The sequence below is a fragment of the Castor canadensis genome, chromosome 2 (assembly GCF_047511655.1).
Source record: "Castor canadensis chromosome 2, mCasCan1.hap1v2, whole genome shotgun sequence".
Taxonomy (NCBI): domain Eukaryota; kingdom Metazoa; phylum Chordata; class Mammalia; order Rodentia; family Castoridae; genus Castor; species Castor canadensis.
The window spans coordinates 80,178,478-80,206,387 of record NC_133387.1 but is presented as its reverse complement, the minus strand read 5'-3'; the positions used below and the strand labels follow the sequence as shown (position 1 = coordinate 80,206,387).

General features: G+C 35.1%; 1 protein-coding gene across 11 annotated transcripts in view; it reads left to right on the top strand.

The window, feature by feature from the left end:
- Nucleotides 1–27,910, top strand: part of Macc1 (MET transcriptional regulator MACC1) — a 219,988-nt gene that overhangs the window by 53,122 nt on the left and 138,956 nt on the right. The gene's annotated exons all lie outside the window — the stretch shown is intronic.

The following is a 27,910-nucleotide window of genomic DNA, read 5'->3' as shown; positions in this document are numbered from 1 at the left end:
ATTCTATCTTAAATGCGGAATGATATAAAAAATATTCAGCAATAATATGATCTGGTCACTCAACTCATCCAAATGGTACTGGATAGAATATGGTACCTGGATGTTCAGACTGAATATCTAGCTACCTAGCATGGAAGCAGAGAATGGACATACAAGTATTGACTATCCCTTACAAACTTCCAGTATTGAATAATACTCATGTTTTTAGGCTAGAGTGGCAAGGGATTTTTCAGCAGTCTCACTATGCATCCATGAAAATATATTCCCTGGCTCAAGCAAAAAGGAAATTAGGTACTAATGACTGAGTGCATTGCTTCAGTGCCTGTCTTATGTAATTGCATCACTCAATTTCTTAAGTCTTGTGTTGAGTCTGCGTGTTTCCTAAACTAGAAATTCCCTGTGATTAACCTATGCAGTCATGCATATTAAAAATTTGACAAGAATTTCCTTTCTGTTCCAGGATTTGTCATTATGAGCAGTAAGTTGGTTGAGAGAATTAATACCAAAGGTCTCTTAGTGACCTCTCATTTCCTTGGATGTCATTATGTGTTCTCATCAGTATTTATTGTTTTTAAATATAATTTAATGGTATTTGTTGATGGGAGATATGTATGTTTTTATCATTTTATACATTTCTTGTAACCTTTTAGATGAATACAATATATGTGTCTGCATATGTGTATATTTGTGTGTGTGGCATAGTCACTTGTTTTTGTTTATTCTTTTCTGTTAACTAGTTCACTTGGTTCTTAAAGCTCAATTTGGATAGGTCTTTTTCCTTTATGTAAGTATGTAGAACTCACTACTTTCTTATTGATTCATCTTATAGAACATTTAGCTACATTTTAAAAATTCTTCCGTGTTAACTCCTTGTCTCACCTCCGTGAATCCCTCTTTCTTCATTTTCATGTTTAATTCTCATGTTAATAAGTGGCCTGTTGTCTCTAGGAGCTTCCTACTAATTTGAACAATTTTACTTATTCTATCACCTGAATTCTTATTTCAGAGCATGGCTCTAAAATGATGGTTTCCTGATGATTATGTGGTAGTTTCTCTGGTGGTGTCATAGTGTGTAGTTAGAGCAGAGGTGCTGGAGCAGAGGGCTGACTTCAGCCCAGTGGGATGGCAAAGCACCCATTCTGCTGAACAAGGCCAGCGGAGCCCTTATTAGCATCTCCTGGGCTGAGGTGCTGCCTCTGACTCTCCCCACACTTTCCCACATCGCCTGTTTGTGTTATCTCTTCTTTTCTTTGGCTGAGGTAGTGCCTATGTTCTTAGATCTGGACAGGAGAAGGTCAAATCTTGCCCACTGTTTATCTGTGGACTACATTTCCACTTGAATAACTGATAATTTTTCTTTCTATTCACAGCTTTCTTGCACAAGTCTTATAAAAGCCTCATAATTGTTTTACGTCTTGTCTGCAAATGGAGTTAACAACATTGGCTAAGTTTCTCTTGAGAATCTCCTGAGAATTAATATGCCCAAGTATCCAAGATGATATGTCCTGCAGAGTTTCAAATTACTATCACTATCATCCTTCCTTTTGCACTGCATCAGAACAGTAACACTCACAGAGGACCTAGTATTTATAGAGAACTTTGAATGTTAAAAAGCATTTTATAACGTTTGTTAATTTAGATAAACCTCTCTCCCTCCCCAGTTTCAACATCATACTTCTGTAGATAAAAGATTTGTTAAGCATCCTCAATAGAATTCTTCATTTTCATTGACTGTTCATTGCTTTACCAATTCAAATTATTATTACTTTTTAGTTAATTCTATCTCTGATTTGGAGAATTTTGTCCTACATCTAGTCTATTTGGTATGTCTGAGTTATTTTTTTGATCAAATTAATTGGGGATTATTTATATAATTTGACTTTTGAGTTGATAAACATCATAAGTCTTGCATCCCCCTACAGAGACTAGAGAGATTATTGGTAAGGCTGAGGTCTGGAAGGAGAACCCCAGAGTGGAGCCTGGGACCAGGAGCAGATTTCAGAAGCTTATCAAGACATAATTGAATAATCAAAGGGTGGAGCCTGGACAAAATGTTTACTCATCTGGATAAGCCTGAAATGTTTACATGGGACAATTGGTCCCCTTTCATCCCCTCTCAGCCATTAGGAGACCAACTGCCATTAAACTCTTGCTTGGCAGTGCTGTTGTCTTCATTGTTTACATGCCAAACCAGCATGATACGCTTGTCTCTTTATCCTCTAAGATCTCCCATGCTGCCTTTGGTGCTGATGCCTAATTCTGGTGCAGAAAGCCCCTGGAACTTTACTCAAGCACTAGTTTAATTAGTGCCAGGTTTTCCCAGCCCTTGTGAAAAAAGATCAGAGGAGATGCTTTGATCAATATCTCTTAGGCAATGTTTTACTTTTCATCCCACCACTCTCTTCCATCCTCAGGTATCAGATGCCCTCAAGAACATTCAGAGGTTGTGGTCTTAAGATGTCTTGCTAACATCAGACTTTCCTGTCATTTCCTTCTCCATGTGGATTAGTCGGGGTGCTGACTGAGAGGCAGTCTAGGTGTCTTGCTGCTCAAGGGTTTTACCACTAGAGGGTGGTGTTTTGTTTTTGTGATCTTCCTGACTAGGTTGGGCTGACTCTGTGGCTCAAGTGGTAGAGGGCTGCCTACCAAGCAAAAGAGACCCTGACAGTTTATGTTGAAATCATTATATTCAATACATATTTCTATAATGAAATGCCTGAATTTCTGTAAGTTAAAATATACTTGTATATTGTAAGGAATAAAAATGAAAACAATCTGGGAACTTTGGAAGAATTTCTCCTAGAAGTCATGTTGTTAAGCCCACTATTAACTGATACAAATTTGATGAAAACTTTTCTGCTCCCTCTAAAATTAAGTGTGCTGGATCATGACTATGAAGCTTAAACACAGCTTCTTAAATTTTCCATCATCTATCCAAAATTTACCTGAAATCTTTGTGCAACATGCATTTTATTTCTTAGTTTTGTTTAGGAAACATTATAAAATAAACCATGTTTCCAGGTTATTTCAGTACCAGTTATTGACAGCAGGTATACAAGAATTAATTCAAGTTTTATTCAATGGATAGAGAACTTAGTGTGTACAAAGTTGAAAACTAAAGTCAGGCCAATATTTAAAAATGTCAAACGAAGAAAAGCAAGTTGTCACAAAATCTTTATCATGGCTTAGCTTATTTAACATACAAAAAATGCAGAGTTATATGATTCTTTATGGGTGTTGGGGGGGTGGTGAAAAAATTTAGATCTATCAGAGATTCATAGGGGATATGGAAGGTGCTGAATCAGGAGAAAACAAATCTAAAAAGAAGAGAAGGCAGTGCTACCTGAAAGAAGAAAGAAATAGCACTGGGCCTGAGGGAAATTCATGATTTTTTCTGTGTTGAGTTAAAGGAAATCTTAGACCCTCTTTTATATTAGATAAAATTCCAAATTGCTCAATGTTTTTCAAAGGCTAGAACTTTAACTTTAAGACAATGTTGGGATGGATCTCTCTATTTTGACAAAAGTAAATATTGGGACGTCTGGGAATTTGGTTCTGATGGTGACTGGCCACTAACCTGGCTACAACTAGGTAAGTGTTTATAGATCATCACAACTGTGCTTTATGTCATTTTTACACACTATAAAAGATGACAAAAGTTGACTATAGCATTCAAATGTGTGTGATGGAAAAGTAGGAGTGCTGTGGGGTGAATCTGAGCTCCCACTGCAGTGAAAAGGGTGATTAGAAGATGGGAGCAGTGAGTAGGCTCTTAATCCTCCTATTTTTCTGCCAGAGGAAATTTACTTTTATTGTTTATCTTTTCAATTGCATTTCTTCAAGTTTTGGGTGATATTTCATTTGAAGAAGTAGATTCTCCATGCATGATAGATGCATGTTTGAAATCATTCAGTTACATTATCTTTTCTTTTTTTATTTTTCATTTATTCACATGTGCATACATTGTTTGGGTCATTTCTTCTCCCTGACTCCCACTCTCATCCTCTGCCCCCTACCCCCTTCCCTTCCAGGCAGAACCTGTTCTGTGCTTTTCTCCAGTTCCTTTGAAGAGTAGAAATAAGCAATAATAAGAAAGACATAGGATTTTTGCTAGTTGAGATAAGGACAGCTATACAGAGAGATTCCTAGCATTGCTTTCATGTACAAATGTGTTACAACCTAGGTTGATTCATCGCTAACTGATCTCTACACTGGTTACTGATCCCCTTCTTGTGTTGACCTCTGTTGCTTTAAGGTTTCTGTATTGATTCCTCTGGCAGTACAACGGTTTGAATTCAGGGCCTCACACTTGGTAGGCAGGTGCTCTACCCCTTGAGCCATTCCACCAACCCTATCTTTTCAATTTTGAAGACAGACATTTATGTGACAATTAATGATAATATATCAGATACAGTGTACACACATGTGAACACATATCTGCTTAAGTTGTTTTACATGAATATACTACTTTTCTACAATATGACTTGATATACCTAATCATAAAAATACATGTTCAATCTAACTGGAAATCACTGATAACAAAAGGTAAACTTCACATAGTAATGACAAAAGGGGAGTGGTCTAATTATATTAAGCAAACAAACAAACAATCAAAAAAGCAGGGATATGGGAAGTTACTGCACGTGGTCACAAAACCCAGCCAAAGTTTGCTTAGGCAAGGTAAAACTCAAGTTACAAAAGGATATTAGTTTTTAAGTGAGTGAAAATGTTAAGGTTAAGAGGAAGAACATTATCTTAGCTCCAAATTCTAAGAGTAATTTTCTATGCATGCCATATGTGAGGAAAAATGTGCAAGGAAATGGACAAGTTCCTTGATGTATGATTGCATCTCACCTTTAGAATGATTAAGAAAACAAGGAAGTAGTGTTAAGTCATCACTCTACAAAGGCAATGTTGATATGAGGTTGAAGTAATAAGCTTTACTTTTAAAACAGCTTTTGATTTCGGTCAACTTAGATAAAATCGGGCATATCGCAAACATAACTCTAGCAGTATTGGCATGGCTTTTAAAAGAAACTACAAGGTAGGCAATTTTGAATTCACATTGTGAGGATGAATATGAAATGTAGACTTTCCTTATTATTGCTTAAAGACTGGAAAATGAGGCTTTGTGTGAAAGTAAAGTTTCTGAAATGGTTTTGCTTAATAGTTTTCTACTAGACCTAGGCCAGAGGGGCCCAGAGGTCAAGTTGGACATCAGCCAGCACCAGAGTGAGTCAGTTGGGAGATTTCAAGGGTGCAAGGAAAGAAGGAAGGCCTATTTAAGGTCTTCAGACCTCTGCCTCATAGGCAGAGTGAAGTGATGCTCCCTGAGTCTGCCTCTAATGAAAACTGAAAACACAGGAGGGAACCTCAGCTTTGTCATACCATTTCCTACATTTGGAGAAGAAAGGAAAAGCTAGGTTCCCTGCCTCCAACACCTCAGCTGTGTGTAAGAACCTGCTTTTCCTGTCAGTATTTTTCTATCACCTGCCTTTAATTTTGTCATTTAGAATTTTGTCTTCTAAGATTCTATGACCTAAAATTAACATGTAAAGAGAGAAAAGGTAAAAACATCTCAGAACAGTGTAACTTCACATATTTTAAATGTTAATTTTTATTTATTTATTTTGAGTTGGAATCTCACTATGTAACCCAGGCTGGCCTCTAACTCACAATTCTACTGCCTCAGCCTCGTCAGTGCTGGGATTTCAGGTGAGCATCATCACATCTGACTACATTCTCTGGTTTTTAAATGGACCCCATTAAATTTATGAACAGGATAGGAAGTTAGTGGTTACATGAAGCAGAACGACTCATTTCACAAATGGAGACATGAAGGCACAGGGTTACAGCAGGTCATGGAACACCAGCTACCACCCAGACTCCAGGTCTTGCTATTTTCTGTTCTACCACTCCACATATCCAAAAGGAATTACTGTTAAAATTGCAAGTGCTTTTATTATTATTATTATTATTATTATTGTTGTTGTTGTTGTACTGGGGCTACATTGTGACATTTACAAAGGTTCTTATATACCCCCTCCATCATTCTCCTTTATTCCCTCCCCCCCCCCGTTCTTGGAATAGTCTCAAACAGGTCTCATTTTTCCGTTTATATGCATGTATATACAATATTGGCACCATGTTCATCGTCCTATACCCTATCCTCACATCCTTTCTTTAAACATATCTACTTGAAGGTGTGTGCGTGTGTGCATGTGGAGGTAGTGGGTAAGTGGATGGAGATGTTGACTCTTTGTTGTCTGGCTCCTAATGGTTTTGCTTTGTCACTCTTGAAACAAAAAGGGAATAGAAAGACTCCAAACTTCCTCAAGAGTCTGCGTTTACCTTCCTAATGACAGTTTATTTTTCCACATTACACATTGCAAAGTGAGAAGTGGTTCTCCACAACCAGGTCTGCTTTCCCTAGTGTGAGCATTATGGAATTCTCTCAGTTCAGTGCATATAGGGTATGTCTTATGAAATCTCACAAACTGGTTTCCAAAAGAACTTGCATCACCTGTTACTGACTGTAATAGGATGTAACTTAGAAAAGAAATGAAAATTAAAAAAACAAGGCGGGGGCAGAGCTGCATCTCTAGACCACCACCTCATCATAACTGTTTTCACTTTTCCAATTTCCTTCTGGTTCTTATCTATGTAACACATACATTTTTATACTTGCAATCTTGGTTTGTATGAACTTGCAAGATGAGTTTTCCAGCTTAGCTATTTTGCAATATCTAAGAGATGTTGTTAGAGACTTTGTAACTGCTTTTTAAAAGATGACATCATGCATAAAAGTAATTTAATTATTTGGGCCATTTTCAGTTTATTTTCAATGATATATGATGCTCTGATGATGAGTTTTATAAAGATAGCTGTGCCCTTCCTTTTGAAATATTTCCTTGTAGAAAGTACTGATTTCTAAGAATGTCTAAAAGCTTAGATTACTAATGTTTATCCTCCAGGGATAGATTCTATATAATTTGGTGGGCTGAGCTCTTTGAGAAAAAGAATATAAATTCATAAACATAAGCCACTAGGGAAACTCTGTCTTGAAGGTGCTCATCACGGAGAGGAGCTATAAGCCCAGCTTGTATCAAATTCATATTCTCACACTGGTTCTCTCAAGTTTGTGATAAATTTCAGTTTCACCAGTAAGAAATGAGAATACTTTGTCCTTGAAGCTTCCCAAGTACTATGTTTTGTGATTTCATCATTTTAGTTAATTGAACCAACATTACCTGGTTATATTTAACACGCATCATTTGCTTCAGTGCACCTGTCTTTATTAGGATGGCATGCTCTTTTATCTATTGCTATACAGCAAACTGCTCCACAACTCACAGCTCCAAACAAGGCTTTATTATATTTTGTAACTTGGTGGCTGAAACATTTAGGTGGGGACTGGCTGGATGTTTCTTCTGTTTGTCATCTAGATTGTGGCTCTCAGTTTGCAGGTGGACTAGTATGGAGGGTGAAAGTTGGTTCACATTCATGCCTAACATTTTGGAGAGGAAGTGAATAGATGTCTGGGTTCAACTGAGACTGTCCACAAGCACACCCTTACGTGATCTGTCCAGTATAGTGGCCTCATTGCAGCTGGACTTCTTATATGGCAGCTGACTCCAAATGGACCAAATTTTCAAGAAACTTTGGGCAGAAGCTGGGAGAGTCTTTATCTAGATTTGGAATTCCCTGAACACATCTGTTTTGTTTTGCTTTTTAACAAATACTGTCTGCATTTTAGTAGTCACTATGGATAGTCTAGATTCAAGGAATGTCTCAGTGAGAGTAACAAAGAATAAGAGGCCATCTGTGCCCTATCACATGCTAATAAATTTTCCCCGAATGTTTACTTTTTTGCATAAAGTATCTGTTCAATAATATTATATAGTGTAATTTGAATAGAATGATAAAGATTTAAGTATGATTACATCATGATCAACCGTGATTTCATAAAAATAAAAATATACATAGCATCATTTTGTAACTTAAATGTACTAAATATACCTTTTATAAATCAAACAAACCCTAAATTTCTTCAATAGCATGTTTAAAGTGACTAATAATTATAACTTACATTATTATATATCTTATATTTATATCATATTTATTATTCTGTTTCTTTAGTAATATAATGAAAACAAGATATCAAATTTTCATTAGCAACTGTAAGCATAATCACATCAAACAAATACTACAGAAAAATTAACATTGAAGATAGTGGGTGTGACAGTTAGCCCTTGGTGACCATTTCTTTCCTTCTAGGCTCTTCTATGTGTTGTAGATTTCTGACATACCTCAGATTACTGTTCCAAGTTTTTGTTACCTTCAAGATTTCAGTTACACCTTGCCAGTGAGAGATCCTATAAAGAGACTGAGAAATGAAGAAAGGAAAAAGCAACCCTCTTCCTGTTTCTAGCTTCCAGGTCTTTTTCTGCAGCAGGAAGAAGTTGTAGACTCCAGCATCCTTGGCAGCTCAGAGCCCGTAGCACAGAACTCTTTTTGGTTCCAGCACTGTAACACCTTAGGCATCTCACTTCCTGCCAGTGACCCTCCTTTTATCTATGCCAAGTCCTGTGGGCAGAACCCCTAAGGCAGCACCAGTTCCTGCTGAGCACCACTCCTCATCAGGTCCAGCAACAATTGCATAGGGCCCAGCTGTGTTTCCAGACTGGGGTGAAAAACTCCCCACCCCAGCTGACCCAGCACCTACTGCCTGCCACCTCATCCATGCTCCCAATACTAACTGGGTGGCCCTTTCTCTGTACTTCCAGGATTATTCAAGTAACCCTAGAAGTGAATTAGCAAGTGGGCTACAGGCTTCTCCCACCTCCTCCTGCCTTTTGTTTCCCTGGCTGGATAGTCGCTGCTTCCTGTAGGTATTAATAACTGGGTTTGTTCACCTGCTGCTTTTTGCTCTTTGAGTCTTCCAAGCACTTTTGAAACTAATCCCCTTTGCTTGAAACAGCTCTGTTTTCCTTACTGGACCCTGAGTGATATGGTAGATGGTATGCTACCACCAGTCATTTGCAGATAGGAGATGTTCATTAAAAGAAGCATGTTCAAGTCAGTGTAACTGGTGTGACAGAAAGGTGGGTATATGAGCAAGCTACTCATTGCATAGTGATGCATTATTTTCTGTGTTTCTGATATTGTTCCTTATTTGTAGGTTCTAAATACACAGTACCTATAGTGTTTTGCAAGGCACAACTGTATTTCTACAAAACAGAAAACAAAGTCCTGGGAGTAATACTTATTTTTCTTGCCAGTACTGAACTGAATTTTGTAGAAGTGACAGGAAATTGTCCACTGATCATAATGTCATTAACAATTTACATGCAGGCTCTCAAACTGGAAAAGTGGGTTTTTAACTAGGATTTCAAGTCACAAAGTCCTCTAGAGTTTTCAAATTATCTGTGCAGGCTTTGGGAATGGAAAAAGTCATGCTAATTCCTTTTAAACAAAAAACCAACAAAGAGGAATCTTATTTATCATGACTTGGTTTTTATATTTATTCTCCAATTCTGCAAAATTTGTATGGAGAAAAATTTTTTATTTACAATCCAGATCAGATAGAAATGTGTTGATTAATTTGTGGCTATAAAATATGCATATGTTAAATAATGGTTAAAAATTTTAGAATCAAAACATTTTGAACAAAGTGGAGAGTTCAAAATTAAGTACTTATTTTGGCCTGTTATAATTATCTTTGATTTTCAGCAGATAAAAATGATTATGGCCTAATGTGTTTTTACAAACATATAAAATGGTCCTAATTTATATTTTTGTAACCATCTATGCCTGGTCCTATGGCTCTAATGGGCATATTCTATGTCAGATTTGAGAATTTTCTTTTTACTTTTAAAGTATTACTTAGTTAGGGTTATAGTGATTCCTTGCCCTTGGTATCCTTCAGTATTATAAGTTAATTTGGAATTAAACAGCTGGTATTAGTCAAACTAAAATTTATCCATTAGAGCCAATTGGCTCTAATGCCAATGACTTAGAATGCTACTTTATGTGATTGCCTTTAGGAGCTTGGAGATCAAACCCCAGAAATTAATATGAAGCTAGGGCAAGAATGGGCTGTTCAAACCTTCAGAGCATTTTAGCAAGGACATAAGGACTATGAGGAATCTAGAAATTCATTAGTTGTCAAACAGATGAATCTCAAGATACTTTCAGAAAGTATTTGTGATTATCTCATCACTTGCAATGAGGCACTTGAATTCTCTCATACAGCATTATTTCAAACTGGAGTTAATAAACAGAAGTTTGGGAAGCTATCTACATTGTATGAGTATTTATTAAGTTTTAGTTTTTATTTTGATGTAATGTTATCTGGCTCACCCATGACCACCTTTTTGAGAATGTGAAGATGTATCTGATTGAGTGATTGCCAGTAAATACCACTCAATTATCTCAGAGCAACAAAATAAGACAAGGTCAGGCAATTAAAAAATAATGAATTTGAGTCATCCAAATTCTAAATACTGTCACAATGCATTGCAAAAGGACAGATTTGTAGCGTTTTTATTATAGGAAGGTGTGGGAACATTGAATGACATCTGCTAGGTAGTAGTTAGTACCTTGGGAGCAGAAGACTCTGAGTTGTATTGATACTCAACTTATGTTCTAGTGGCAATTTACTTCAACAAAGCAGTATCATTCATGACATCAAACTAATGTGAAAATTAATTTGTAGTTTAAAATTTTGTTAGTAATATTGCTTTTTATATACATTGCAACTTCTAATAGCATATGAAACTTCTAAAATTTTTAATGCAACTGCATTAAATTTAACTAGATTAAATTCTTAAATTTAAAGCTACTATTTTTTTCTATAAAATTGTTTATTCATTATTTAAGATTGAGAAACATTGCTCTGTTAAATTAAGTATTCCTTGCAGAACCAGGGATAAACAATTTATGGAATAAGTGTTACTTTTCTAAGAGCTTTATATTGTAGTAAGAAACAACTCCCCAAATATCTGGGACTTAAAATATTGCAAGCTTATTTTTTTCTCATCTTCTGTTTCTTTGGCCAGTTTTTATTTGGGGGTTGTGGTGGTAGACTCTCTTATCTGTAAGAAACCCTGACTGATGGAATGGCATGCATTTCTCATTCCAGGGGAACATATCAGCAAGCATTTAGAGCATGTTTCACTGACAATTATGTGCTCTTCCAGATATAATACACCTTACTTCCACTCACCTCTCATTAGCTAGAGCTGCTCACAAGGCCTCACCTGACCACAAGAGTGGCCAGAAAAAGATAGTCTTATCATGTGTTCAGAGAGGCAAAAACGTGAAAATGTTTGGTGAAAGGAAAAGGTAATAGACACATTCCTCTTGGTTTACACACAGAGACTGCAGTATAGAAGGATGCAAATAAAAGTCTGTGTACTTTCTTGGATGGTCTTTAAATTGTGAAATGAAAGTTTGTGTCTCCCCCAATTTTTATATTGAAACCCTAGTATTAATGTGATGAAATTAGGAGATGAAGTCTTTGGAAAGTAATGAGGCCATAAGTGAGGGTGCAGCCTTCACAAATGGGATAATTGGTCTTATAAGAAGAGAACAGGTTGCTACCTGGTTCTCTTTCTACCACATGAGATAACAACAAGAAGATGACTCTAAAATTCAGAAAGAAAGACCTTTGCAAAGAAGCTTATCCAGCTGTCACCCTGATCTTAGACCTCAAACCTGCAGAATTGTGAGAAATAATGTTTATTGTTTAAGCTGTCCATTTATGTATTTGGTTATAGCAGCCTAAGCAACCTCTCTCTCTCTCTCTCTCTCTCTCCCTGTGTATGTGTGTGTGTTTGTGCCTGTGAATGCTGGCAGCCCCTTCTGCTTTGATCTAGAACTAATAGATGATGGAATTTAAATATGTTACTTGATGGCTATTCCTTCCAGAACTTTCACACTGTGGATGGCATTAAAAAAATGAAGCCATTCATGTGTATGCTGTGTTTAGAGTAGATTTGCAAACTACTTAGAAAACTTCATAGACTTCCACTGATTCATTGAGTCACTGGGAATGACTTTTGTTTTGTTAATATAGCTTGTTTCTTTCTCAGTTCCAGGGGAAACTAAGCATGTTTTATAATTTATTAAATATTGTCTACATTACAGAAAAATTTAATTTATTTTGCACATTTAAGTTGTGTAGAGATAAACTCCTTTATATTTAGTTTTTAAAACTTATGTTTTATCTTCCCAAAGAAACCTTTGTAAGTTCATTCTTCCTTGTTTGTTCAAATATAATAATCCAATTCCTCTAATAAATTCTCTGATATTTTTGTTTTTCTTATTTGGATTCTCTCAGTTTCCACACAGTGTTTTAGTAAATACTCCCAGTTGATTTACATATAATAGACTAACCTTCCAATTTCAGTATATTTGACTCTTGCTTATTTATTTTCTTATTTTATTTATTTTTCAATATGATGCCATGTTTTTATATGATGCTCCATCTTGACCACAGACATAAATTCATATAGTCTGACTATTGTTTTGTTGATTAAAGCAATAATTTGTTTTGATTTCTTTTTGTTTTAATTTCTAATTACTTAATATAATATAGTAAACACTTTGTAATTTTGGACCCATTAATTCTGTTAAAAGTTTCTTGAACCATTTAGAAATCTGTTGGTGGTGAACACCTTACCTGACTTATATTTAAATACCCAGATAATATCCCAGTTAGCAAGTCTCATTTACCTTACCAGGCTCAAAGATGTTTCTAGATTATAAGAGTTTAACAGAAAGGCCACGTGAGTTAAGGAAGAGAAACAACCAGAGAGTCCAATAAGTGAGGCTTAACTGAGCTGTTACAATTATAATAAGGGCTGACCATTGGCTTTGACTACTTGGTGGTAATTCTGCAGGCATTGTCTCAGAAGAGAGAGAGCCATGCAAGGCTTTCTACACTAGGCGCCAAGAACATTCCCCACACTTGATTTATAGTGGCTCAAAACACAGACACAGGAGCAAGGTTTTTGAGATTTGACTCCTACTTCCTTTCCTTCCTGGCAGTATGATGCTGACTACAATAATTAAACTCCTTATGTCATAGTTTCCCCAACTACAAAACATAGGCAGTAGCATCACCTGTCCCCGCACTATTGTTGTGAGAGTTAGAGCAGTGCCTGGCACAGAATATGTCCAGAAATTGTTAGCTATTTTATAGTGCTTCATCCTGACTGTAGACATAAAATCATACAGCTTGACTATTGTTTTGTTGGTTAAAACAATACTGCAGACTTAAGTTACATTGCACAATCTCTTTCTTACTTCTACTACATTTTTCTTGTTTTTATTTCCTTTATTTTCTGTTATTTTATTAGCAATGCTTTAAAATGATAAAGCTATTTGTTTCATTTTATTCTTTACTTTCATCCTCTTCCATTTACAGTAAAGCAGATTTTACTTTCTTTTCTTCATAGATTAAAATGTTTTTAAAGGAATGTTTCTGCTTCTTTCTATGGACTTTGTATGTGCCATCTCATTTTTAGGGTCTCTTTTTCATGATTACATGCCATTTTCATTCGGTTTATGTCTCCTTAGTTGAGCTTAATTGAATGCTTATTTTGAATCTTATTCAAAGAACAGATGATGTCTTTTGGAGAAATAAAAATTTTAATATAGTCTTCTAAAAGCTTACAATGAATAAGTGATTGGGATATTGATAGAATTTAAATGAATGCTTTCTTTCTGAGTTCTTATAATAGCAAGATGTAGGCCTCTATACAATAATCATTTCTTGGTAATTCAGATGCATGTTTCCTACTTCTTAGAAATACTGATGCTATTTTCCTTTGTAATCTCAGCAGGAGGTTGAAGAGTAATGTGTGTGCTACACTCAAGACTAGAAAGGGAAAGGCCATTTTGAGTCATGGAAGGGCCTTTCACCTGCTAGGTTTCTAAGTTCAGTTGAGGGTGCTCTGGACCTAGGTCAAACATTGTTTAGATTCCACATCTTTATTATTAAACTCATTATGATATGTCTTTAAACACAGTAAGAAAGTATATGAAATATTAGTTATTAGAGATATTTTCTCCAGTTTCCTTTGAATAAGTTTTCCTTCAACTGATGTCCCTCATAAACAAAGTCATTTAAAAGATAACATTAATTGCTCCAGGGGAAAAATGATATTATTTCTCAAATGTTTAATCAGTATTTCTGGAAAACTATACTTATGGAGAGAAAAAAAAATCTTTCTAGTTAAGAAAGAGTGTTGATTAACCAGTGAAAATATTTTACTCTAAATCACAGATGTCTGTGTCTTTCTTACATCTCTAACATACAAAGAACTGAATCATATTTTTTCCTCTCAATATTATTCATAATAACAAATATTCAAAAAATAGCATGATCATAACTATACAGATATAGGTGCAGGAATTTGAGAGATTATGTTGGAGGCTTATAAAAATTCTTTTCTGCATGCTTCTTTTTTTTTTTAAGCAAAGTAGGTAGAAAGGGTTTTATCCAAAAGTGGAAAAGAAAGGAGTGTTGACAGTGGGAGGGTGGTTAGATAGAAAGACAAGAATTTGGTATATTCTTCCTTAAGCATAGTTGAGGGTTATTGTCTTGTATGTCTCCAGGCAATGTTAGCATCAGGAAGCGAGTTGGATGCTATCAATCGGGGAGGTTTCAGGTCAGTAGACAGAGAGAAAAGTGGGTTTGGAAGTTGAGACCAAGTGATTACAATATGGAACAATAAAATCTAGGCAGTTAAGGAGACCAGTGAGGACATGAAGGGGGTGGGAAACAGTGCTAAAAGCTAGTCAAGTATTGAAGGTCCCTGACTTGAATTACTATTGGCAATGGAATATTACAGAGAGTCTGGGAGGAGGTGGGGTGAGGATGAAGGCTAGAAAATTTCCCCTCCAGATTAATTTTAGAATCATGTAGTTTTATTGAGTTCTATTTCTACAGAATGAATTGTCACAAACTTAAAATCTTAAGAAAAAAACGGTGTATTAGTTCACTGCTCTGCAGGAAATCTGGCACAATAAGTCTTGATCCCCTGTTAAAGGTATCGAAAGGCCACAATCAAAGTGTCAGTTGGGCTAAACTCTCCTCTGAGAGTTCTGGCAAAAAATGTTCTTCCAAGCTTATTCTTGTTACTGGCAGAAATGAATTTCTTGCAATTGTAGAACTGAAATCCCTGTTTCCTTGACAAATATAGCAGGGGCTATGTTAAACTCCAGGAGTCTGACTGCATCTTCACTATAAGGATGTCTCTCCCAGTCATCCTGCAACCAGATGGAAGATATTCTGCTTTTAAAGGGCCCACTTGATTAAGTCACGTACACTCACGTAATTTCACTTTGGGAATAGAATGTGAGACATCTTATCAAATAGAAGATTCAACCCTCATTCAAAGGAAGGGATCAGACATTGTTCAAAATTATTGGGGAATAATTAGATTATTTAGAACTCAGCCTACTACACTAGTCAAATGTTTTATATAAGATTTACATTAGTTTTCATAGATAATCTATTTTATGGATATTGTTACTCAGTTAAAGGATTTTTTCTATTACATTATTTGATTGATTTTTCACAGGCTTTTTTGTATTTATCTTATATTTAGCTATTTAGACTTCTCATTAGTTCTACAACTTTAGTTACCTTTCAGATGCTTAGGAGTATCATCATAGTTCTATAAATTATATTTTTTTCTTTTGATATATTTATATTTTTATTTTCTTTTTTTGCTTCATTCCCTTGGTTAGGCATTCACTTTACCACTTGAGCCACATCCCCAGCCTTAAAGAAGTCTTTATTAGATACATTTTTCATCTATTCTTATGTTGTTGACATATTTTATCTTATTTGATATAGAACTTTAGCAAATGAGTATTCAAAATGCAGTAAGATGATTATATTTTTCACTTATTAAATTGATGTCATAATTGCATTAATACATTACCACTGGTCATCCATTCGTAAATAACCTAACTTGATTAACATGTATAATTAATTTTTGAATTTCATTTGCTAATATTTTGTGTATAATTTTTAACCTTACAGTCACTGAGATTTTACTGTAATAATTTATTTAACAACATTTGTTAAGAAAATCAATTATTCTTTCTGATCTGGAGTATTTATTTAAGGTTTTTATAACTAATTCATACAACTGTAAATTTAGTGAATTCAGGACAAAAGCTTAGAGCAGAAAAATTATAGCAAGCACAGAATCTCATAAAATGTAGCCATATCTTAATCAATTTCATCTGGGTATGTGTGTATGTATAAAATAAAACTAACATTCTGGGCAATAATAACAAATTTTTCAATGGGAAGAGATTGTTATGGTCATTTCCTTTTTTAGTGTAGTAAGAAATATCAAATAAATTTAAGCATTCTTATGAATACTTTACTGTGGAGATAATCTGAAGACTTGAAAAAGAATAGAAATATGATGTTTTTGGAAACCTGCAGTTTGGAAACATTGCAGAACAAATGGGAATATTGAACATTTTATCAGTCCAATGGAAGGAGGAGATGATAAAAACAAATAAGCAAACAAAAACAAGATGGTGGACATAAATATACCTCATTACTGGTAAAACAGTTTTTAAAAGGATAGGACTCAACTGTTTAAAGACAGATTGTCAATCTGTGTGAAATTTTAAGATTCCAGCTATTTGCTGCTAATGGAGGCATAGCCAATAGCCAGTCCAAATGGCTGAAATAAAGAGATAAAAAAGCGATATCAAGTAAATATCTTATTGAATTTAGAATCTGTTCATTTAAAAACACACCATTTTTTCATATAATATTACTTAAAAAGAATAAAATAAAAGCTCTCTGACACCAATTATATATACATCTTGAGTTCAGAGTTGTTAAACTGTAAAAAACATTTATTAGAATTGTGAAGTACAAAAGCCAAAGCAAGTTAGAATGGCAATATTAATAACACATAAATATAAATTATTTCAGAAAGCATTTAGGGGAAAAAGAGACCATTAGGAAAAATAAAAAAGAAATTTATTTAGAAAACATGACCTTATCTTTGCTATGAACTTAATAGCAAAGCTCTGAATCTATACAGACTAACTGAATTATGAAATTTTATCACTCCTCCATCAGAAACTTAAAAGTTGAACAGGTATAAAATAAGTACAGAGTATATTTGAACAGCCTAAATTACAAACTTGATCTAATAGATACAAAGTCACAAGAATTTCCTTCTATATGTCATAATTTGTTCTTTAATTTTAGACATTCTCTAGTTCTGTGTTTTTTTAATATTTAGAACTTTTTATATTAAAATTATTATAGATTCAAAGGAAGTTGCAAAGATAGTATAAGAAGTCTCATGTACCCTTTATCTATTTTTTTGTAATAGGGCTGTTGTGATAGAACAATACCAAAACCAGGAAACTGACATCAATACAATGTGTGTGTGTGTGTGACTCTGCCATTTTATCACACGGAGAGTTCCATAACCACCAATATAATCAAGACTCAATACTATTTCATCACCAGCAAACTCTTCCTAGTACTATCCTTTACACTTATATCTATTCCCCTTCTAGCACTCTTGTCCCCTGACAGCTACTAATCTGTTCTCCATCTCTATAATGTTGTCATCTAGATTATGTCACATGAAAGAGACCATATGGTATTCAACCTATGTGACTTGTTTGTGTCACACACACACACAAAAAAACTGCTGTGAACATTTGTGTACACATTTTTGTATGAACATAAGTCTTCATTTCTCTGGAATAAATGCCCAGGTATGTGATTGCTTGGCCATATGGCAAGATTATGTTAACTTTTTAAAAGAAATTGAGTAAGGCTAATCTTTCAGATTAAGTACTATTTTATCCCTATTTAGCAAGCAATAAATAGGAAGTGTAATAGCTAGCAGCCTGGGATTTAGAGACAAATAGACTTGGAGTTGAATCTCAGCTGTGAGATTTGGCAAGTTCATTAATCCTGCTATATTGACAATATATTTAAGTTATACAGCATGATATTTTGGTATAGATGTACATTTTTAAATGAAAGAAATTCTAATTTGAAATAAAAAATAGCACTCCCCATATATCTATAAATTAAAATATATACTTTTATTGTTTTATAGAAAACACTTATTGTACTTAATTTCCTTTACAGTTAACAATTCATCATCATATTTAATATTGGATTTGATTCTCACGCCTGCCCTTTGAGATGGGATCCACCACATAGAGCCCCAAAAAGTAGAGTTAATACCCAAGGGCATGGGAGAGGTCAGTTGTAGCCTGGATTCTAACACTGATCTCTTACTTTCAGTATTGTCTTTCCCTTGTGAATAACAATGGAAAGACTCCAGCATTCTAGTGGAATCCTTGCTGTTTCTCAAGCAGTTCTAAGGCAATTGATTTAAGGCTGTTCCACCTTCACCATCAATAAACTTATTAACATTAGATTTTTTTCATTTGGGCCAAGAATCATATTAAAATGCCATTTCTTTACTCATAAAAAGGGCAAGATGGAGAAATAACAGGAAAGCCTCATTTTAAGATTAAGGACAATGACAGAATCTTGTGATGAGAAGCTGCAATGTTATCTAAAATTTTTCTCAATTATGTACTAGTGCCACAGCTACAGAAATCTGTCATGTGAACACAAATATTCATACATCATGTTAAAAGCATCTATGGAAATATGTGAAAATGCTGATGTTGTAATACATTTGAAAATATATCAGTTTATCATATATTAGGCACAGCTATCTTTGAAAATAATCTAAAGTAAATTTGTTTTGTCATATTGATCATTATTTTTGGAAATCTGTCATTGCATGCCATATTTTAAAATTAATACATCTATTTATATATTTATATAAATTTATTTTATGATATCAATGATAATGAATTTCTTTTTAATGACTCAGGATAATGCATAAATAATTGGGAAAATAATGCTCTTAAACCCACATCACATATCAAAATAAAATCTCACTCGATTAAAGTTCATGAAAGGAAAGTTAAAGCCATAAGGAAGTAGAAGTTATAAAAACTTATATTGATCTCAGGGTAGATAAGGTCTTTCTAGCCATTAACACAGAGAGGAAAGCCAAATAGAAAAGATTTCTAGGGCTGGTAGAGTAACTCAAGTGATAGAGCACCTGCCTAACAAGCATGAGGTCCTGAGTTCAATCTCCAGGACCACCACCACCACCACCACCACCACCACCACACACACACACAAATCAGAAAAGATTTCTAGATCTGTCAACATAAGGAATTAGAATATATGACATAAAATATGAAGAACTGACAAGATTCTGGGAGATGATATTTGTGATATGTAATATATATCAAAGTGCTGGTATCTTTAATATCAGTATTTCTCTCAGGTTCATTAACACAAAGCTGAGAGTAGTAGTAAGGAATTTTGCAAAGGAAATGTAAAATAACAGACATTTTTTGAAAATTTAATGATGTAATAAATTTTTCTTGATACAAAGTAAAGAGTATTGAAATGGATATTAATGCCATGATTACTCATACAAAGAATATGAATATTAATTCACATTCAGAAAGAGATACACACAAGTACATACATTATTTTGTTACATGTTTTGTCTTTCCTTTTTGATGGTGTTTTATGTGACTGAGAGCAGTGTACTTGGAGTGACATATGTAAAACACCAAAAGCAGATTTTCTGGGGGGGATGGTAAGAACTTTATTTTATTCTTGTTATTATCTGTACTAAAAAATTCTACACAGTGTATGTGTTTGTATAACACAAGGCATCACACAATGTATTTTATATCTGGCTTTTGTATCTAACATTGATCTTTTTGCATTCCTTCCCTGAAATATGTTGAGCTCTGCCAGGTGTTGATGGGGTGAGCATCCATCTTGCTTACTGGCAAGTTGATCTACTTTTCATTTACCTTTAGACACATATTGCATGTGTACATTATCATTTAATTTTAATAATTCCACCAGTATTATGTAGACCTTACTTTATGAGTTATGACAAGTCTTGGGGTCCAAGACTTCTTGACGTCATGTTTTAATGCTGAATGTTGCGTTGTTCACACCCAAGAACACTAATCCCAGTTTCCTAGTCAGCTCTAAAACAGTATCTGGAATACACTGCCTTTTTGAAAACCCTGGCTGGTGTTCTCAAAGATGGCATGTGGCTAGGACGAGGATCAGATTATTTATTAGTGTCAAAGGTTTGTGAAGGCCATTTGAAAATGGATAATGCAAGGCAAATATACATTTTTCTGAGTAGCTGAATTCTTGTCTCTACCTCCAATGAAATTTTCTGGTGAGCTAGAAAAATGTCACCTGGAGCACAAGAAAACATTTTGCCCAAGTTATAGGCAAAACAAAGGCTTATATGAAAAGCAGGTTTTACTTTAATATCTAGAAACCTCCATCAAATCTTAAAATTCTTGTTTTTTTTTTTTTGGAAAGTGTTTATTTTGTTTATTTTTTTAAATAAGTTTTTTATTAGGACATATTCATTATATGGGGGGATTCGTAGTGATACTTCCGATTAGACTTATATTGTACATTTGTTTACATTGCCCCCAATGTAAATAATTCTGATATTATTTACATTCTTAAGGAGACATGGGACCCAGCAAAGGATACTGAAGAAAAGAGTCTTTGTTTCTAAGGTTTAGAACAGAAGTAGACTTAGCCATGTTCTTTAGACTATCCCAGGAAGGGCCATGCTACAGGGAGGGAATCATAGTATTTACCTTTATCACACTGAAAGTCTATGTCTTGCACAATGCCCTAGTGAGTGTTTTTGCCAAGGGAAGAATTGCTTTGCAAGGTTAGGTATCTTGAGCTGCTGTGTATTTTATCATGTCCAACAGTGTGCTTGTATAAAACTAAACAAATGAAGTATATACATCCTCATCACTTCATAATTAGTGAATGAATAATTAGTGGCTATCAATTGTCTTTGCCTATCAGAATCTCCTGGGGGATTTTTATAAAAATAATGATGCCTGGACTCTATCTCAGACTCTTGGAATGGTGTCTGAGCAGTTATTTTTTCTTCTTTTCTTTTAGCTCTGAAGTTGATTTTGACTCAGAGGAACAGTTAGAGTCACCATTTTATACTAAACTGGCCAGGAGGTATGGTCCAGGGGTGGTAAGCAAGAACAGGACAAAACTTCAGGGTTGCATCCAGGAAGTCCCTTACCTGATACCAGGTGTACTGTGTGCACAACTCCGAGCCTCCTTCCAGTGGCCCCAGCTGTTCACAAGGAGCCCACCAGCTCCCATGGGACAGTAGAGAGTCTCAGCAGGGAGAAAAGTAACTCCTGACCTTGAGTATTCCCCTGCCTTAAATGAAGAGGAGGAGGACAGGAAATGGTCTTTCTTGGAAAGGTTCACCATCACTTGGGCTATTAAGTGACAAGGTTTAATTTTTAAGTTGATATTATGAAATGAGAAAGATAGTAATAGACAATTTGCCAATTCTGTTCTGAATGTTTTTTTCTGCATTTAATTTGTTGTTTCTATTAAAATTTAACAGCTGAAAGTAGGAAAACAAAATATAATTTCATTACTTATTATAATTAAACATTAACATTAATCATTCTTCTATACATGTATGTACATAAATATGTACATCCATCCATACATACAGTACAATAGTGAGTATACACAAAATGTTTGTTATCTGGGTAAAGAATATTGAGACTTTTAAAATTAATTCCATACAGTAATAATAAAGCAAATAAGCTGGAAGACATTAAATTTTATTGCAAAAAGGACTGCAAAAACCTAATTAGAAAATAAAACAAATTTTTTCAATTATCATCTTCAGAGAGATGAAAGGGCTGCTATAAGATTGAATAACCAATTAAACTAAAGTGGCAATTAAACTTGCATGGTGTTTATTGTGTTTCCTGTTTTTTATACACATGTATATGTATGTATTTTTTTTTGTACTACTGGACATTGAACTTAGGGCCTTGCTCTCTACCACGAAGCTACACCCCCTCCTCCCTCTCCTCCAATGTTTTTTAAATGTCTTTGTCAGGAGCAAAGTTACCATACTGATGGACATTTAGGTTTCTTCCAGAATTTTGCTGGCTTTGGTGAATAATGCTGCAATGAACATGGGAGTGCATGCATTTCTATAACATACCGATTTCATTTCTTTTGTATATATAAATAGTGGTTGGGAAAAAAAGACAGTAGTAGAATTGCTGGGTCACGTGGTAGTTTTATTTTTAAAATTTGAGGCACCTCCAAACCAATTTCCATAATGTCTGTACTAATTGTCATTCCCATCAATAGTGTGCAAGGTTTCCCTTTTCTCCACATCTTCATCGGCATTTGTTATCTTTAGTCTTTTCAAAAATAGCTTACTGGGGTAAGGTATTACCTCATTTTGCTTTTGACTTTCATTTCTCTGCTCATTAATGATGTTGAACATTTTTACATACTGTTTGTATGCCTTCTTTTAAGAAATGTCTACTTAGGTCTGTTGAAGATCCTTATTTACACTGGATGACAATCTTTTGTCATATGTATAGTTTGCAAAAATTTTCTCTTATTATGTCACTTGTCTCTGCACGTCATTAATTGTTTTGCTGTGTAGAAGCTTTAATTTGATGTAATTCCATTTTCTACTTCTGTTTTGTTTCCTGTGCTATAGGGGTCTTATTCAAAAAAAAGTGAAAAAACAAAAAACCTCTGTGCTCAATCCAACGTCCTTTAGCATTGCTTATATATTTTGTTCTAGTGGTTTCATAGTTTAAGGTCTTTATTAAATTTCAGTTTTAAATTCATTTTGAGAGTATTTTCTAAGTGGTGAACGATAAGGGTCTAGTTTCATTCTTCTGCATGTGGGTAAGCAATTTTCCAGCCCCATTTGCTGAAAACATTTTCTCCAGTGCATGTGCTTAGAAACTGCCAAAAAATCAGTTTACCAAAGATGTGTGTGTATTCTTACAGGTTCTCTATTCTGTTTCATTAGTTTGTGTCTGTTTTTATGCTAGTACTGTGTTGTTTTGATATACACAGCTTTGTGGCACATTTTGGTAGTGTAATGTTTTCTGCTTTGGTGTTTTCAGCAAGATGGTTTAGGCTATTCTAGATCTCTTTTGTTCCATAGAAATATTAAGATTGTGTTCTCTAATTCTGTGAAGAATATCTTCAGTATTTTAATAAAAAGTGCATTAAATCTGTAAATTACTTTGAAAAAAAAGAATTATCACAAAGGTGGTACAAATGAAAAATACAGATAATGTTGGCAGTGCTTGGTGTCCATTTGAGGTTCATGGTATTTAATCTTTACTTTTTCTTTGTGGTACTATGGCTAGAACCGAGGGCCTTCACCTTGAGCCACTTCACCAGCCCTATTTTTTTTTTATTCTTTTATTCATATGTGCATACATTATTTGGGCCATTTCTGCCCCTTGCTCCCTGCACCCCCCCACATCCAAGCAGAACCTGTTTTGCCCTTTTCTCCAATTTTGTTGAAGAGAAGACATAAGCAATAATATGAAAGACAAAGCATTTTGCTAGTTGAGAAAACGTTAGCTAGATTCCTAGCATTGCTTCCATGCACAAGTGTATTACAACCCAAATGGATTCATTTCTACCAGACCTCTTCACTACTTCCTGGTCACCTTCCCAAATTGACCTCTGTCATTTTAAGGTTACTGTATTAGCTCTTCTGTAGTGGGGACATCAAACACTTTCAAGTTTTGTGTTTCCTATCTATCCTTATTCCTCCTATATGCTCTCCCCATAGCGTGTGATCCAAGTGCAACAGCATTGCTGCATTTGCCCTAGATCTAAAGTCAATATATGAGGGAGAACATACAATTTTTGGTCTTTTGAGCCTGGCTAACCTGGCTTAGGATGATGTTCTCCAGTTCCATCCATTTACCTGCAAATGATAAGATTTCATTCTTCTTCATGGCTGAGTAATATTACATTGTGTATAAATACCACATTTTCTTAATCCATTCATTGATAGTGGGGCATCTTGGTTGTTTCCATAACTTGGCTATTGTGAATAGTGTTGCAATAAACATGGGTGTGCAAGTGCCTTTGGAGTAACCTGTGTCCAATTCCTTTGGGTATATCCTCAAGAGTGGGATTACTGGATCATATGGCAGATCTATGTTTAGATTTTTAAGAAACCTCCAAATTTTTTTCCAGAGTGGTTGTACTAGTTTGCATTCCCACCAGCAGTGTATAAGGGTTCCTTTTTTTCCACATCCTCGCCAATACCTGTTGGTGGTGGTGTTTCTAATGATGGCTATTCTAACAGGGGTGAGGTGGAATCTTAGTGTGGTTTTAATTTGCATTTCCTTAATGGCTAGAGGTGGTGAGCATTTTTTCATGTGTTTTTTAGTCACTTGAATTTCTTCTTTTGAGAAAGTTCTGTTTAAATCAGTTGCCCATTTCTTTATTGGTTCATTGATTTTGTGAGAGTTTAGTTTTTTGAGGTTTCTGTATATTCTGGTTATCAGTTCTTTGTCTGATATATAACTGGCAAATATTTTCTTCCACTCTGTGGGTGGTCTCTTCAGTTTAGAGACCATTTCTTCTGTTGTCCAGAAGCTTTTTAATTTCATGTAGTCCCATTTGTCCATAGTTTCTCTTAGGTGCTGACCTGCTGGGGTTCTATTAAGGAAGTCCTTGCCTATACCTATTGCTTCCAGAGTGTTTCCTGCTCTTTCCTGCACCAACTTTAGAATTTGGGGTCTGATATTAAGGTCCTTGATGCATTTTGAGTTGATACTAGTACAGGTGATAAACATGGATCTAGTTTCAGTTTTTTGTAGATGGATAACCACTTTTCCCAACAACATTTATTGAAGAGACTGTCTTTTCTGCATTGTATGTTTTTGGCACCTTTGTCAAAAATAAGGTGGGCATAGCTGTGTGGATTCACATCTGTGTCCTCTATTCTGTTCCACTGGTCTTCATATCTGTTTTTGTGTCAGTTCCATGCTTTTTTTTATTGCTATTGCTTTGTAATATAGTTTGAAGTCGGGTATTGTGATACCTACAGCTTTGCTCTTTTTGCTGAGTATTGCCTTGGCTATTTGTGGTCTCTTGTGTTTCCAAATGAGGTTTAGGGTAGATTTTTCAATCTCTGTGATGAATGTCATTGGGATTTTGGTGCACCAGCCCTATTTTTGTGAAGGATTTTTTGAGATAGGGTCTTACGGAACTATTTGCTTGGTCTAGCTTCAAAGTGTGTTACTCCTGCTCTCTGCCTCCTGAATAGCTAGGATTATAGGCATGAGGCCCTGGCATCCAATAAATCTTTACTTTTAAAAAAAATCTTTGTTGACTTATAATTCATATGCTATCATGACAACTTTTTGAAGTACATAGTTCATCTTTCATTTAATGAACAAAAAACTGAGGTTCAAACCAATGGATTTATTTCTGTGTGTTGCTCTGGAACTCATCTGTGTAATTTCAAAGACAGCAGTCTTTCAACTCACCCAGTGCCTCTGTTGTCATGAGTCCTGGCACTCTTTTTCAACAGAACCCATGGCGATAGATGGTAAAATTGTGAGCGTGAAGAAGAACACATGGATCCCAAAGCGCAACTAGTTGGCCATTATTTTTGCTCCTTAAGGAGTGAGGTTAGGGTCTCTAACCATATGAGTGAGGAGCAGCTCTAGAGCAGATTGGGATGGCAAAGACATTTCTAAGCTTTGCCTCAGAAACACTCAGAAAGAAAGACTAGAGAAAGAGAAGGAGAATTACCTTGTCATGCTGCTTTTATGTAATAGTTTCTTTGCTCCTTACATCAACATGATGAAGACTATGGGATTATTATATGTGAATAATAATACTATTTTATTATACTTTTTTTTCCACAGATGATAAACAGAGTCCCAAATTTATACACAAAGGTCTGGCACAAGAGAATTTTGACTGTAAAACATTTGTACTTTATCAAAATGCTCTTATGTATAAGAAAAAAAAAAGATATGGGTCATGGACAACCAGTGAGAGCTCATGATTTACTATTAAGAATTCTTTGAAGCAAGGAAGTTTTGTATGTAAGAAAACAAAGACAGACTTAGGCTTTGTTCTTTGGAAAGAGAGGGCTCCATAGGTTAAGCTTCATTAGCCACACTGGAAATCTGCCCTTCAGTCCACCCCGTCTGAATTAGGAGTTGACTTCTGTGTCTTTTGAGAAAAGCAACCCGGAAAACTTCTCTTGCATAGAAGCTTACAGGAAACAGTATTTGAGATAAATAATTATACTACCAAAGTCATATCCGACAACTCATGTAACATGTTTTCAGTTCACAACAACAGATTTTACAGCTGATTTGTCTTTGAGAAGTTGCTAGGAATAACTATTGCTTAAAGTTAATGTTGAAAGACACATCACTGGGAATATTTTAAGGTGACAGTGGGAATTTGATGACAAATTAATTAAATGTTTTCCATGAAGAAAGTACTAAAACTCTTGGTTTATGGCTTAGAAGAACTGTAGCGCATATCACAGCAAAATACACAGAAGTAGAATAGCCTTCTGATCAGGCCTATTTTTTTAACTCCTCATCTTAATTTGCATAAGAGAATGTGACTTCCATCTTTTATTTAGATGATTGTTTGGGTCTTTAAGAGAAAGAACTGCTGTGGATCCCAGGGTTGGGATGTCTAAGTCAGTAAGCTTTAACAGTAGAAACAGAAATTCAGCTGAGAGGAGCTAAGTCTGGTAGGTGGACTTTCTCCCCTTTTGGTATTTATCTGAAGTGTACAATTATATCAAAATAGCGAGGTGGTTAGCTATTTAGCTGGATCCACTGTTCCCATGTGGTTGACAGAATTGCCCTTGGGTAAGATGACATCAACACACAAAGAGTTCCATGAAAGGGATTTACTGTTGAACCTACTGTAAAGGATGGGGCTGACGGTGTTATTCTCAATAGTTGCTCTCTCCTCTTCACTCATCTTCATTCCTGGTAATTCAGTGTTTCTGCTAAGTGGTTTATTTGTAACACATGGTCACTGGGAAGTTTGTTTTCCTAACTGTGGTCAGTTTTAGAAATTTGCGGTTCATTGCTAGTAAGTATACTGGAACTTAGAGCATAATGTTTGTGAAATTATTTTTATTTTGATCTTTCTACCAACTTCCTGCAAATGTCACACTAATTTATTCATTTACTTGTTTTTCTCTTTGAACTTCTTACTGAGGAACAATGCACACTCACTTGTTTAAACTTGTGCTATTTCAATATTTTTAAGAGTTTGCAAATGCTTTTTAAACCAAGGGTATGTGAGTGTATATGAACGTGCACCCATATGTAAAATGAACATACTGAAAAGAACTCAAATGAAAGATAAACATCTATTGATAATTATATACTTAGGTTAAATTAAAAGATTGCTGATTTGCAATGAGTAATTTTCAGAAGTTTATAGTACTCTCTCAAAAACATCTATCTTCATGTACTTCTCTCCAAACTTTCAAAGGTTCCTTACCCATTTTTTGTTGTTGTTGTTGTTTTACTGCTGGGGATCAAACCCAGGACTTTGATAATGCTAGGCAAGTACTCTATCACTGAGTTGCATCCCTGACACCTCCATTTTTTCAAATGTCGATATATAGTTCTGCTCTGTGAGAGAAAGTCAAGATGCTGTAAGCATGAGTTAGGATCAACCCAAGCAGGACTGACCTTGACAGTGGACTTGATTCTCCCTGGCTTTAACTACATATACATCAAATCCCAAGAATCTTTGTGTGGTAGAAAGTGTGGTGGGAAGGGAACATAAAGCTGGAGATTGCTGTGATTTACTCTCATGGAATGCTAGAATTAAACTTTTAAAGAATATTTTTGTTTTGAAGTTTTAAACTGTAGGCTAGTATTTCTTTTGCCATGATAGAGCTCCAGAGTTGAG